Source organism: Zalophus californianus, chromosome 3 (assembly GCF_009762305.2).
Source record: "Zalophus californianus isolate mZalCal1 chromosome 3, mZalCal1.pri.v2, whole genome shotgun sequence".
Taxonomy (NCBI): domain Eukaryota; kingdom Metazoa; phylum Chordata; class Mammalia; order Carnivora; family Otariidae; genus Zalophus; species Zalophus californianus.
Genome location: NC_045597.1, coordinates 65,786,376 through 65,800,041, shown reverse-complemented (window position 1 = coordinate 65,800,041; position 13,666 = coordinate 65,786,376). Strand labels below are relative to the sequence as shown.

The 13,666-nt window shown below is 39.5% G+C and overlaps 1 protein-coding gene across 1 annotated transcript in view; it reads right to left on the bottom strand.

Moving 5' to 3' along the window:
- SPART (spartin) overlaps window positions 1–13,545 on the bottom strand; it is a 90,396-nt gene extending 76,851 nt beyond the window's left edge. The window contains exon 1 of the mRNA XM_027591272.1: window positions 13,418–13,545. The gene's annotated coding sequence lies outside the window, so the exon portion shown is untranslated. The remainder of the gene's footprint in view (window positions 1–13,417) is intronic.
- Window positions 13,546–13,666: the final 121 nt, after the last annotated feature.

Genomic DNA, 13,666 nt, shown 5'->3' with positions numbered 1-13,666 from the left:
AGACATATGTTTGTTATTTCCACAAGATAAACAATTTACTAAATTGCTTTAAAAAAAGGTGATTTTGGGGGCATCTGAGTGAATTAGTTGGTTAAGTGTCTGCCTTCGGCTCAGGTCACAATCCCAGAGTCCCGGGGTTGAGCCCTGCACTAGGGTCCCTGCTCAGTGGGGTGTTTGCTTCTCCCTCTGCCTCTCACCCGACTCGCGTGCTCTCTCTCTCTCTCAAATAAATAAATAAAATCTAAAAAAAACCCCAAAATGTGATTTTCATCACCTTGTTTATATCCACATACCAACATTTACAATAGGAGGGTCCTGACTGAAATAATGACCGAGTCTGTACTAAAAGCCTTTGTCTCCGCATTTACCAGTTCCATTAGAAGATCTTAGAAAATTCCCAATATAACAGTGATTGAGACCTTTCCAAGTTAATGAATCTTTATAAATAGCTTCTTGTAATTTAAATAGAGTAATTGAAAGAATACCACCCCATCATATAAGAATTTTTAAAAGGACTTTGAATATTCAGTAACTCCCTTTTCTCTGAGGACTAATTTTGCAAAACACAAAACTAACAAAACATGCTTCACAAATAACTTGCCTTATATTCTGATTCAGATAATATTTATTCACCTTCTGTGCTAATCTTGGCTTTGATATTCCTTATCACTCCTCAGGGGAGGGCTTTTCAGTCCTCAAAGCCACAGAAATTCTCTATGCTGTTTAACTGTACATGGAATGGTAGTTTTAAAACATGGTCATACATTCTCTGATGTTTTTCTCATATGAAGATAGAATCTAATTCCCCTCCTTCTGAATATGGGCCAACCTAAGTGACTCACTTTTCACACATATAATGTGAAAGTGACGCCGTGGGACTTCTGAGGCTAGGCTAGAAAGGTGACATGGCCTCTGCCTGGTTCTGTCTCTCTCACCTCTCTTTGAACCAGTCACCATATTGTGAGGCCATGCATATAATGCTCTCCTGGCCAACAGCCCAGCTAAGGTCCCAACTGACAGCCAGCACTGCCTGCCAGGTATGTGGGTGAATAAGCCATCAGAGGATTCCAGCCTTTGAGCTGTTCCAGCCAACACCAAGTAGAGCCCTGCCCAAATTGTAGATTTGAGAGCAAAATACATCCTGTTGTTGTTTTAAGTCACTAAGTTCTGGGGTAGCTGGTTATACAACAGTGGATAACTAAAATGGGTTATAGAATAGTACATATCTTGCTCCAAAAAGAATGATGATAATAAAATAAGTATCAAGAAGATAAAATTTCTGGGGCACCTGGGTGGCTCAGTCTGCTTTCGGCTCAGGTCATGATCCCAGGGTCCTGGGAACGAGTCCCACATCAGGCTCCCTGCTCAGCAGGAGACCTGCTTCTCCCTCTCCCACTCCCCCTGCTTGTGTTCCTGCTCTCACTGTGTCTCTCTCTGTCAAATAAATAAATAAAATCTTTAAAAAAAAAAAGATAAAATTTCTGTTAAAGGCTCTTGGGATCAAAATAAAATGTCTTTCTTTGAAAGTTGTTCCTTATCAGGAAAAATAAAACTGTTCCCATTCTTCAATGGGTGTAACTGAAGAATAATTCAGTGAAAAAGAGCAATGTAAGAAAGAAAACAAGATAAAGGCAAGGTTAAGGGCATCACATTAAAAATGGGCACAGTCTCTAAGTCACATTTATCTGATGTGTCTTATGGTGCTCCGTGCATTGGTACCACATCTTCTACTTCCCGGCAAATTCTTCATGTTCAAGACTGTATCTCCCAGTCCTAAACATAGTATCTCACACAGAGTGAATGCTTAATAAAAAATTCCTGAATAAACACATGAATATGAGTTGTAATAAATCAAATGTCCTTTTTATGGATGGCAATGCTGATACTTGTTTTTTTCTGACATCATTCTTTCTCAAATGCTCTGTATGAACTGAACCATGTCCCCCTAAAATTCATATGTTGAAGCCCTAACCCACACTGTGACTACGTTTGGTGAGACGGCCTATTAGAAGGTAATTAAGGTTCAGTGTGGTTATAAAGATGAAGCCCTTACAAGAGGAGGAAGCGACAACTGGAGTGCACGCACAGAGAAAAGGCTACGTGAGGACATGGGGAGAAGGTGGCCATCTACAAGCCAAGGACAGAGGCCTCAGGAGAAATCCCAGCACCTTGATCTCGGACTTCCGGCCTCCAGACTGTGAGAAAATGAACTGTTGTGGTTTAAGCCACTCAGCCTGTGGTATTTTGTTATGACGGCCCTAGCAAACTAACACACATGCCAAAGAGGTTCCCTCTCAGGATCTTTGTACGTGCTGGTTCCCTTGCCTAGAGCTGTTTCCAGATAGCCACAGGGTTTGCTCTCTCTTTACTCAGATCTCAGCTCAAATGTCACCTCATCAGAGGTCTTCCCAGACCGTCTTATAAAGGGTAGGTTCTCCTCTGACTCTTTCCCCTCTTACTCTGATTTAGATTTTCTTCCTAGCACTTATCATTCATTCTCATTATATATTAAGCTGTCTGGGTTTCCCTCGATGGAAAGTAAAGTCCTTGACGGCAAGAACTTTGCCTTTTCCATCTTACCACGCTCTCCTCGTTCCTGTGACTTCTGGCTTCTGGCACAACGTAGCAGTCTGATACTGTCGAATGAATTTTAAAAAATGCATAATTTCAGATTGATGAGGAAAAAGGGTTCTGGTTTCAGAGGTAACATCCTCATAGAGTTAAAGTTAAAAAATACATATTTTTGATGTTGCAAAGGCATTTTTTTTTTTTTTTACCAAAAACATTCTAAGCACCATAGGAAGATCGGGCATCGGGCACCAGAGAGTTTCAGGCTGCAGCTGCAGGAGGAGGAAGGATGATGAGAGGTGAGAATCCCAAAAGGTGAAGAACTTTAGAGAGTCCTGTTCTCATAGAGGACACGGTTGCACTAAAATTCTGGTTACAGCACTGGCATTGGGCACCTCTATCATGTCTCTAAACATCCATGGCTAATTCTGGCCAGAAAGACCAGGAGAGGGAGAGAGAGAATCTCAAGCAGACTCTGCGCTGAGCATGGAGGCTGACCAGGACTCAACCTGGGGATCAATCCCAGGACCCTGAGGTCGTGACCTGAACCAAAATCAAGAGTCCAACGCCTAACTGACTGAGCCACTCAGGTGCCCCTCATCCAAACTTTTAAAAAGTTCTACATATAAATTAAACAAGTCAAAGATAGTAGTAGAAGCTAGATTTCAGAGTATTTTAGAGGTACCATGGAAATCAGAATTTTGGGGGTTTTAAGCCTATTTTAGTTCTGAGAAACAGTACTTAGTAAGAACAAAATAGTTCCTATTTAATATATATGTAGAATATGACAGACTTCAATTCTTAAATTATAAGTTTCCCAAAGATAACGTGCAGTATACAGTTTTCCCCCCAAAGGAATATAACAATATCCAGAAAAAACCAAAACTGGTGTTCAATCTTGCTTCTACATAACTCAGATTCTCTCCCCAAAAGTGCAGTTTCAAAGTGGAAACTTAAGAAAGAGGTGAACTATAACTTATAGAAAAAAAATTATTAAACTAAGTTTTTTTGATTAATGACTCAAATCAAAATTTAAATGGATATGTTTAAATCAGTTCTACCTTCAAACACCCTTAGCATACATTGCTGCAGATTATTAATTCATTTCTATGTGTTAGAATTTCCAGTTTACTCATCGCATAAAAACATTGCTATTGTTGAATGGACACACGGTTGATTAACCCTTAACAGATTGAAGTTTATTAACAATAGCAGTAAGGTAGAGCATTACGTCCCAGTGTATGTGGGGAACATGGCCTGCCTATTCCTCCTGGCTTCAGAAGCTTCCCTCCTTTATTTCTCCCTACGGGATTCAATTCTCATGGAATGTTTCTCCCTCAATATTGCTTTGGTCTTTGCTTGAAATCAACAGAAACCTTAATCAGGATTTGAGAAGTTTCCATATTGGCTATTCCTTTTGATTTACCAACAAAACAAATTTCTTTGTCTCCCCCCCACCCCCCCATATTCCTTTAGTAAAAGGATCAAAAGCTAGCTTTTTACAAAACAAAGACAACTTAAAAATGGTTCAGTTCTATTAAGATAAAATATTGATTGTGGATTCAAAGCAAGCAAACAGAAACAAAGAAAATATCTATTATTTTCACCACCTCAGATATTGCTCAGAGCATTCTCATTTCCAAATCCGTTTATAAAGTACACATGACTTCACTGCTTATTTGAACTTGTTTTCATTAACTGGGTAAATAAGTTTCTGGATTATTTTCCCAAAGAATTGGCACAGCAACACACTATTAGACTGATCTCTCTAGCTTACTAGCTTCCTTTCCCTCCCTCCAGCCCAAATTACAAACTCTCCATTTCTCTTCTCTGTTTCTGCCATCTTCAGGAAAATTTGTAATTTGTTCTAAATGGATTTTCTTGGATTTGAAATTCAAAGAAACTCATAATTATAGCTGTGTATCTTCTGTGTTCATTGTAATTATAAAAATTTCTCCCAAAAAATTTCTACCAGAAAAACTTATCTTAATAATGTTCCTAATGTATTCTCAGCACATCTCTAGAATTTTTACTCACTATAGTGTTCTTGCTTTATCAGGTAAATTAATAGATGAGGGGAACCACTATGGAATCTATTAAAAATCAACCTCAAACAAGGAAACTCAGGATAAAATTTGTTTCCAGTAACATCAAGAAGCAGAATTGTGAGCACAATGCTGCATAAATTAACTACTTATTTTCTGGAAAGCAAAAGTGTGTTCCTATAGATAAAGTGCCTCCTCAGTCAGGAAGCAAGAGACAAAACAATAGATCCCAAATGAGGACAGATCCTGGGTGCTGATGAGGTATTGGTGGAGAGGTGAAGATTTCACAAACACTGGTACTGGCCAGAAAGGTGAATTCTTAAATTAGGGAAGGAGAGTACGAATTTGGTCACAAAAGTCAACATACAACTTGAGTAACAAAAATGAAGTTTAAGTTTCAATTTACATTAACTGTTATACCAGCATTCAGCAAATCTAAGTAATAGTTTTATCTATAAATTTAAATGGTGAAAGTGTGATTAGTTCACCAGATTAACAGAATCCAACTTGATCTTTCAGTTGTTCTGGTTCTCTCTAGACAACTGCCTGACCAAGGAAAAGGATAAACATTTCATTTTAACAAGCAACATATAATTTCTAAATAAACTCTCCTTGTTCATTTATAAATGGGTCTTCTTTATGAACTGAACTGCATGAACTCAATGTTTCTCAAAGAACCTATACTGAATACATGGCTTCATCTCATTATTTGTTGGTGCACTTTATCCCAAATCATGAAATACAAGAATAACTTATAAAAGAAGTGTAAGAATAACTTAGGAGGAAGCTAGTCAAGAAGGATATTCACATTTGCATACACTGTAGAATGAGACTGTCCACGATGTCTATTAATACACTGGGACTGATCCCAACCACCAAATATTTTATCCTGCCGTGGCCAATATGGTAACCGCTAGCTACATGTAACTACGTAAATTAAATTACAAATTCAGTTCTTCAGTTGCACTGGCATATCCAATGCTCAAAAGCTACATCTGGCCACTCATCATATTTGACAGTGCAGATATAAAACATTTCCATCATTGCAGAATTTTATTGGACAGTACTGCTGGTCTGAGCCTGTGACTTGCATAATTTACATCTTTAAGAATAAGTTTATCTTATTGAGTGATTAACATTGTTTACGATAGGAAACTTAGAAACCATAGAGAAGCCAAACAAATTAAACTATAATCAGCTAATCCTATGATGCATAGATAACTACTTAATATATGGTATTGTTGGTGCTTTTCTAAGCACATAAAAATTTCATTTACTTCTTTATTTTTTTAAAGGTTTTATTTAGTTTTGACAGAGAGAGAGAGAGCACAAGCAGGGGAAGCAGCAGGCAGAGGGAGAGGAAGAAGCAGGCTTCCCGTGGAGCAGGAAGCCCGACGCGGGGCTGGATCCCAGGACCCCGGGACCATGACATGAGCCGAAGGCAGACGCTTAACCATCTGAGCCACCCAGGCGCCCCTAAGCACATAAAGCTTTAAACAAAAATGCAACATACTAAACTTACTGTTTTTTTACTTTATGGTTTAAAATGTATTATGAACATTTCTGTATCTTATTTTAAAATCTGCATTATTTTACATGGCTGCATAATAGTTATTCAGATTATTGCTATTTTTGAAGCTATATATGATCACTTTCTTGGTATAAGCCCTGGATTTAGAATCCTTGGGTGTTAATTTCTGTAACTTCACTTTCAGGAGTTGAATTTTGAAAGAGAGAGAAGTCTGAACCCAAGTGTCCTCACCTATTTAGGGCAGGGATTACTGAAATGACCTCCAAGTATCCTTTTAGCTTGCCAGGTCGGAGAATTTTTCAGTGGGTGCCAAAATCTGAAGTTACTAAAAGGAAGAAAAAAAAATCCATATAGTCTTAAGAAAGCAATTTAAAGAAATTAGTGTTTCTCCTCTTGTATAGTTACAGTATAGTGGGTTCAGGGATTCGAGAGCCCATCGGGGGAAAGATATGACCACAAGGTGGCAGGAGCACACAATGAACTTCATTTGGGTGGTGCTTTGAGCGGTTTGCTTGGGGAAGGGGTGCAGATGTGTGGAGGGGAAAGTTCCTCCATTTATGAAACCCTCCAGAGACAGTGGCATGGGACCACCACCCAAAAGAGAATGAAAGCAAGGGAACTCCAGGGGGAGAGAGGAATCAGAGATGGGAGGTTACCTGTCTAGGTGATGTCACTCTGCAGCATAATGGGGAGTCTCTGGGTCAGACAGTTGGAAGGGCAGCAGTAACTTGGGGGTTTTTATAATTCCAGGGTTTGTTTATCTAAGGCTAACAGATGTTTGGTGCAGTTTCGTGGGATATGCAAAGCAGGCAGGCTCCAGATAACTAAAAAACTTGTTTATTTGGGCATATTTAAAACAATTGCATGTGCCAGAATTTAAGTTTGGTGTTAAGCAGGCTTTTGAGCTAATGGTCCTGGCCTGCTGTGAAGTAGTAGACAACACAGGGTCAATATACAGGGGCCATTATTGGCTCATTTATGCAACAAGTGTAAAGTCAGTCATTCAATCAACAAACATTTATTAAGTGCCTACTATGCTACTATGTTCTGGGCACTGTGCCAGGAAATGATCTTACAAAGCTGAAGAAGATTCAGTCCCTGACCACAAGGGGCTTATGATCCTGGAAGAGGGCCTCTTGAATAGAAGAGTGAGATCCTGAAACAGGAGATAGGAAGCTGCTGATCTTTAATTCTTCGTAGTTTTTCCTGGAATTAGCATTTAAATACTAATAATTATTTTTTGATGGGAATACTAGATCAACACTTGAAAACTGTGTTACAATCCACCTCTACCTCCAATCCCATCATCAATCCCTGAAAACAAGTACAATATTCAATATCATTGTAACTCATACACACATAGAGTTGGAGGTAGAGGGAAACAGTGGTGGTCCTGGACAGTTATTAGAAAAAACTTCTATCATTATGATGTCCAAAATTAAACTCATTCTTCACTTCCTTTTTCCTCTGAATCCAGTTCATCTGGCATTGCAATTTATTCTGTCCACCCTACTATTCCTCCATCAACCTGACCTAGAAATTGCAAAATCATTTGCCCACATCTTCTCCTTCAAGCCCAACATACAATCACTTGCTAACTCATGTAGACTCCAGGGTCATGAGTCTTTTTTCTTTTCTGGGCCCACAGCATGGTCCTGGCTCAGGTCTTCATTTCCTCTAGCAATTGTTTCCCAAAGCATCTCCTAGCCCAAATCTTGGGCTATTCATTCGTCTTAGATTGTTTTCCTATAAACATAGTTCTAACATATCATTCCTCTGTTCAAAAGTCCCACAGCAAGTTCCTACAAGATGTTATCTCAATGTTCTAACTGTCCACTATTACCAAACTATATTGTATATTATAACCTCAGGCGACAGAGTACCATCAGCATTCCCCAGAATATATTTTACAATTTCCTCCTGTCTTTACTTACACAGCATGCCCCCCCCTTCCTAAAATAGACTCCTCAAATGGGGCCCATCCAAAACCATATTCAAATTTCAAGGCTAAACAGAAAAAGGCTATCTTCAAGTAACCTTTCCTGATTCCCTTAATTAACTGAAAACATACCTGGATTTTAGCCAGAACTTTCTCTGGACTTTTTAGACAACAGCCTTACTCTACCTTGTGGCAAACCAATTGTGTATATTTCTTCCTCTATAAGCCTGAACTTTAAGACTCTTACTCATTTATGTAACCCCTATGTCAGTCACAATTAAAATGTGTTGTGCTCTTCATATACAAAACACAATGCACTTCAGAGGGATACAGTGGTTTTGACTGACTAGACAAATGGTTCATTAATGATAATAAACAACTTTGGTAATATGAACAAACCACCAAGCTGTCTTAATCAGAAAATATATCAAATGCCTAAAAAAGAACACATATACATGCAGACAACTTTATGACTCATTGTTGCTATAGGAAAAGTTATATGTGTCTGAGATTTCTTCTATCCAGATAGAATTTTCACAAGTGAGGACTATATAAATTCTTTAGGCTAGATAGTTCTGATAGTAATCAAAATGGTTTAACAATTCTGCAACAAGGTTTGGATTTTTTTTTTTTTGTCTTTAGCATGGAAAACTTTGTTCTAACAATCAAAGTTTAGAATAGGAACTAATGTCATTTGCTGTGACCACTGTTGATACTATTGTAGATGAGCAATAAAAGGACTGAGGCAAGGCAAAACAAATTTTACAAATATTCTGTGATTTACTGGCAGTTGGATTTAATTAACAAAAATATTAATAGGCAGACAATATTACTAAATGGCTGATGGAGTTAACAGGGCATGAGCCTGTCCTTAGATACAGTATTTATCTGGACAATAAAAGACACAAGCAGCTGACATGGAAATTCTATAACATTTTTAAATTAGAGACTGAGAGAGATAAATGTGAAACACAGGAAACCTATTTTATAGAGTCCACTGTGTCACAGAACTGATGCTACAATAGTTGATTTGCACAGAAAAACTGGTATAAACAGGACTATTAATTAAAAGGATATAACCAGGAATGCCTAGGTGGCTCAGATGCTTAAGCGTCTGATTTTGACTCAGGTCATGATCCCTGGGTCCTGGGATCGAGTCCCACATTGGACTCCTTGCTTGGCAGGGAGCCTGCTTCTCCCTCTGCCTGCTACTCCCCCTGCTTGTGCTCTCACTTTCTCTCTTTCTCTGACAAATAAATAAGATCTTAAAAAAATAAATAAAAGGATATAACCAGTAAATGATAGTTAACTTTAAGGATGCAATGACGTCATATTAACATGAGTTATCAAATGAATTTCATTATTTTTTTTTTAAGATTTTATTTATTTATTTGACAGAGAGAGGCACAGTGAGAGAGGGAACACAAGCAGGGGGAGTGGGAGAGGAAGCAGGCTTCCCACGGAGCAGGGAGCCCGATGCGGGGCTTGATCCCAGGACCCTGGGATCCTGACCTGAGCCGAAGGCAGACCTTAACGACTGAGCCACCCAGGAGCCCCTCAAATGAATTTTAGACCTATGAAAGATTGTGTAAAATCCAGGTTCCTGACTTCCTCTAACAATAGATTGATTTTCACTAAAGATCTGGCAACTCAAAACTTTTTAAATTATTTAAACCACAATGGCTCCATCATTCCACTGAAAGTTGTTTTTCTCTTGGCTCAGTCTTGGAGAGGATAATACTCCCTGAAAACTCAACTCTGCACTCTGCACTCACAAGTATCTGATTTTAATTGTGCACCTCTAGTTGGGCACATTATTAGGGACTGTGTCTTGGTAACTAAAGTCACCAGAATCTTCTTCCTTCTACCCAAGTTCCTGGGAGGTTGACTTCATGAGATAGTTACTGTGGAGTCTGTCCCAGAGCCAGCAGAGACATACTTGAGGGATATTTTTGGACATCACAGTTTATTGCTCTATCTTGGAAGGTACTGGATAAACACAGCTGAAAATTCTTGTTCTTTGGGCTCCCCCTTTCTAGGATATATGTAGACTATACCATCTGCCCTGCCAATTTTTTTTTACACTAATCATCTTTATTGTCAGATCTAGATACTGCTTCCAAATCTCCACAGCATGTATTATTCCTTTTCTCTAAGCTCCAACTGCTCCCTGTTTATATATCTATGTTCCCCATGGTGAAATAAACACTAATTATACTGCACCATAACTATCTGTTTACCATCTCATTGCTTGGAACAAAAAGCTCCTTGAGGGCAGAAATTATTTTTAATTGCTGTTCCATACCCAGCTACTGCCTGGTATAAAATGGATGCTAAAAAAATATTTGTAAAATGAGTGAATGAATGAAGGGATGCACTTTGCACCCTGTGAGGATATATGCTTCCCAAGGTTATACATTTAGGGATGCTTCTCAAACTGGACTTACTTGATCCTTTGGTCATCTTCCCTGGAACTATGGGCTAAAATTTCACAAGTTGCCCACCAGCTCCAACATCTGTCCCTCACCTTATATAGCTATCTTCTGAAATTAAATGTATAGAATGGCAGTGGTAGGCCCACAAAAAGACAAAATATGTCCCTAGGTGGACTTCTGTCCTTAAAATAAAAAAAGGGGCTCTTCTACTTTTTCATCTCTTTTTTAGCCCTATGTGAAAATCAACTTGATTTCATACAAATTAATGAAAATTGAAATGTTTGAACAGGAGGTTAATTACTAGCTATCATGAGCAAATGTAATAGAATAACAGCTTCTGAAATGCCAGGTAATTGCTGGCAAACAGAAAAGATTGTCTTTGAATTGTAATTTGGAGGGGAGAGGAATTGATTTTAACAGGACCACTGGGTTTTCAAAATTCCTAGCAAAGAATTCAGCTGTCATTCTTATTATGGAAATTAATCCCAGTGTCAAAACTAGCTGAGTACTGATTATCAGGCAGAAGTGCTGACCACATAATTTTTAAGCTAAGAAAGTGTTATATCAGTATGTAAGTTTCCCCAAATATTTTAGACATTAAAGATGTATTTATAATTAAATGTATGGTTCACTTCTCAAGATATTAACAATTCAAATATTTAAAATTGACTTAACTTTGAGTTCTAATCCTGATTTTGCTATAACAGCAAAATTAAAACTGTATCTCACGGAAACTGCATAGTTTGTGAGAAAGTCTGTTCTACTCTCTCTGCTCCTATTTTTCTAAATTATAAGGCTGTTTTTTTGTTTAAATTCTTAATGAAAATTGTGCACCTATTAATGAGTTGGGTTTGTTTTTTATAAAACATAAATCATTATGATAAAGCATAGTTGGAAGACAGGCAGGCAGGGACAAGGACTGCCCCCCCTCGGAGAGGAAACCACCCTTAAAAGAATTTTACACCACCCTGGAAGGAGCCCTCCACCCTTTCCCTCATGATAGGCAGATGACAAAACCTGATTGGATGACAGGCACAGAGAGGGTTAATCAGATTAAAACAGCCTACTAACAAGTCCATAAAAACTCCTGGATTTAGAAACTCCAGTGACAGGTGCCTGGGTGGCTCAGTCGTTAAGTGTCTGCCTTCTGCTCAGGTCTTGATGCTGGGGTCCTGGGATCGAGTACCGCATCAGGCTCCCTGCTCTGCGGGAAGCCTGCTTCTCCCTCTCCCACTCCCCCTGCTCGTGTTCCCTCTCACGCTGTGTCTCTGTCAAATAAATAAAATCTTAAAAAAAAAAAAAAGAAAGAAACTCCAATGACAACCCTCTCCGGTTCCCGCCCCACCCCCCCCCCAGCTTTGTACTATCCCTTTGCTATCGCTCAATAAACCTTGCTTTGCTGCCCACAACTCTGTCTGGGCTACCTCTTCATTCTTTGAAGTGGCTTGACCAAAAACCGGGGGCACGGAGAGAGAAAAAAAATCCTGTAACAATTACTTGTTCAAATACTTAGTGAAGATTTAAGTCAAGAAAGCCATAATATTGTACAAGTTATACAAATACGTGGATTTATATGCATACACATAAAAATATATATAAATATCAGTTCATCTGAATTACTTCCTAATTTAAGATGTGACTGGAGGACTACAATTAATACTTAATTCTAAGTACTTAATTCTAAGGCAGCACAATAAAAACATAAGCCACTATCACTTCCCTTTGCCAAGTTTAACAAAGTGGAAGGAGAGGATGGTAAGATGTAATGATAATATTTCATATGTATAAGGGAAAAGGACTATGAAATAATCCGAGGATCTCACCTTGTTAAAAAAGTTTTCTTTTTTAAAGGCAGTTTTCAGACTCAAGACAGCTGAGTGACACTGGACACCTTAGAAGCCTGGTCTTCTCCGAGTCCCGACTAAGTTAAGGTCGGGAACACCCAACTTCAACAAAGCTGCCTCTGCTGCTTCTCAAGGAGCTGCAACCCTTTCCCTGCTCAAGCTTCAATCTCAGAAAAGTGGGTCGAAACCACAGGCTACAGGAACAAACACTGTACTGGCTCCTTTGTTTTGGAAGAAAGGCAGAGTGAGGTCTTTGGTCATTTTTTTGTCGAGGAAATCAGATCAAAAATGACGCACGGCAGGTCGGGTCACGTGAGTGCAGAGAATTCTTGAACCCGCCAAAGCCACCAAGACTCCAGACAAGACTTGCTCTCTCCCTGACGGAGTTCACCGCTTGAGGCCTTCAGCGTCCCCAGAAATCACAAGTGTCGCCAGGTGGGGGAGGGCTCTCTGGAAGACTTCCAAAACCCGCTCGAGGCGAGGGCAGAAAGGCCCTTTTCCTCCGCCAGGTGGAGGCACCTCGCAAAAGCATTTGGTCCCTGCCTGCATCTGACTCAACCGTGGCGGCAATCGAGATGTTGCTAGGGATCCTGTGTTACCTTCATTTTCAAAGGTACAGAATTCCAGGGCGCAAGGGAATTCCTGCCTCCCAAGGAAGGAGTCGGTGATAAACGCGATAAAAATTAGTTCCTGCACTCCGCACTGATTTCCAACATGCTTCCCAACTTCCTCAACAGCTGACTCGAACAAACGCTTTCATCTGAACTTCAATTTTCCCATTAAAATAATGCATACCCAGCTCGCTAATGAAGAACACTTAAAATATTTTTTTTGGTAAGATTAACAATCATTTCCATTCAAAATAAGGAAGAAGGCGATAACTAACCATTTCTTAAAGTGGCCATTTAAATAGCTTTTGGGGGGGTCTGCTTTAGAAATTTAGGGATATGTGTTTAAAAAAATTTAAAAAAACAAAACGAAAGCAGTAACACCATATATGCAATGTGTTTGTGTCTACACACACATTTGTAAAATAATAATAAAGATTATTTTACCTGTTTTGCCAGTTACCTCTGTAGAGTGCCAGAGCTCCCTGGTTTCAAGGACCCTCTCCTTCCTTTCTGCGGGAGGGCCCCTTCCCCTTATATAAGGCCCTCTGCTTTCTCCATACTTCGCCTTGGGCCTCGGGTTCCAGGGATTTCCCTTCCCACGTGGCCAGGCCGCCTGCCCAGCCCCCACTTCCGAGTGCCCGGCAACGCCCCAGGCCCCAGTGCTGCCGCCTGTGTTCCTTCCTCTTCCTGGGC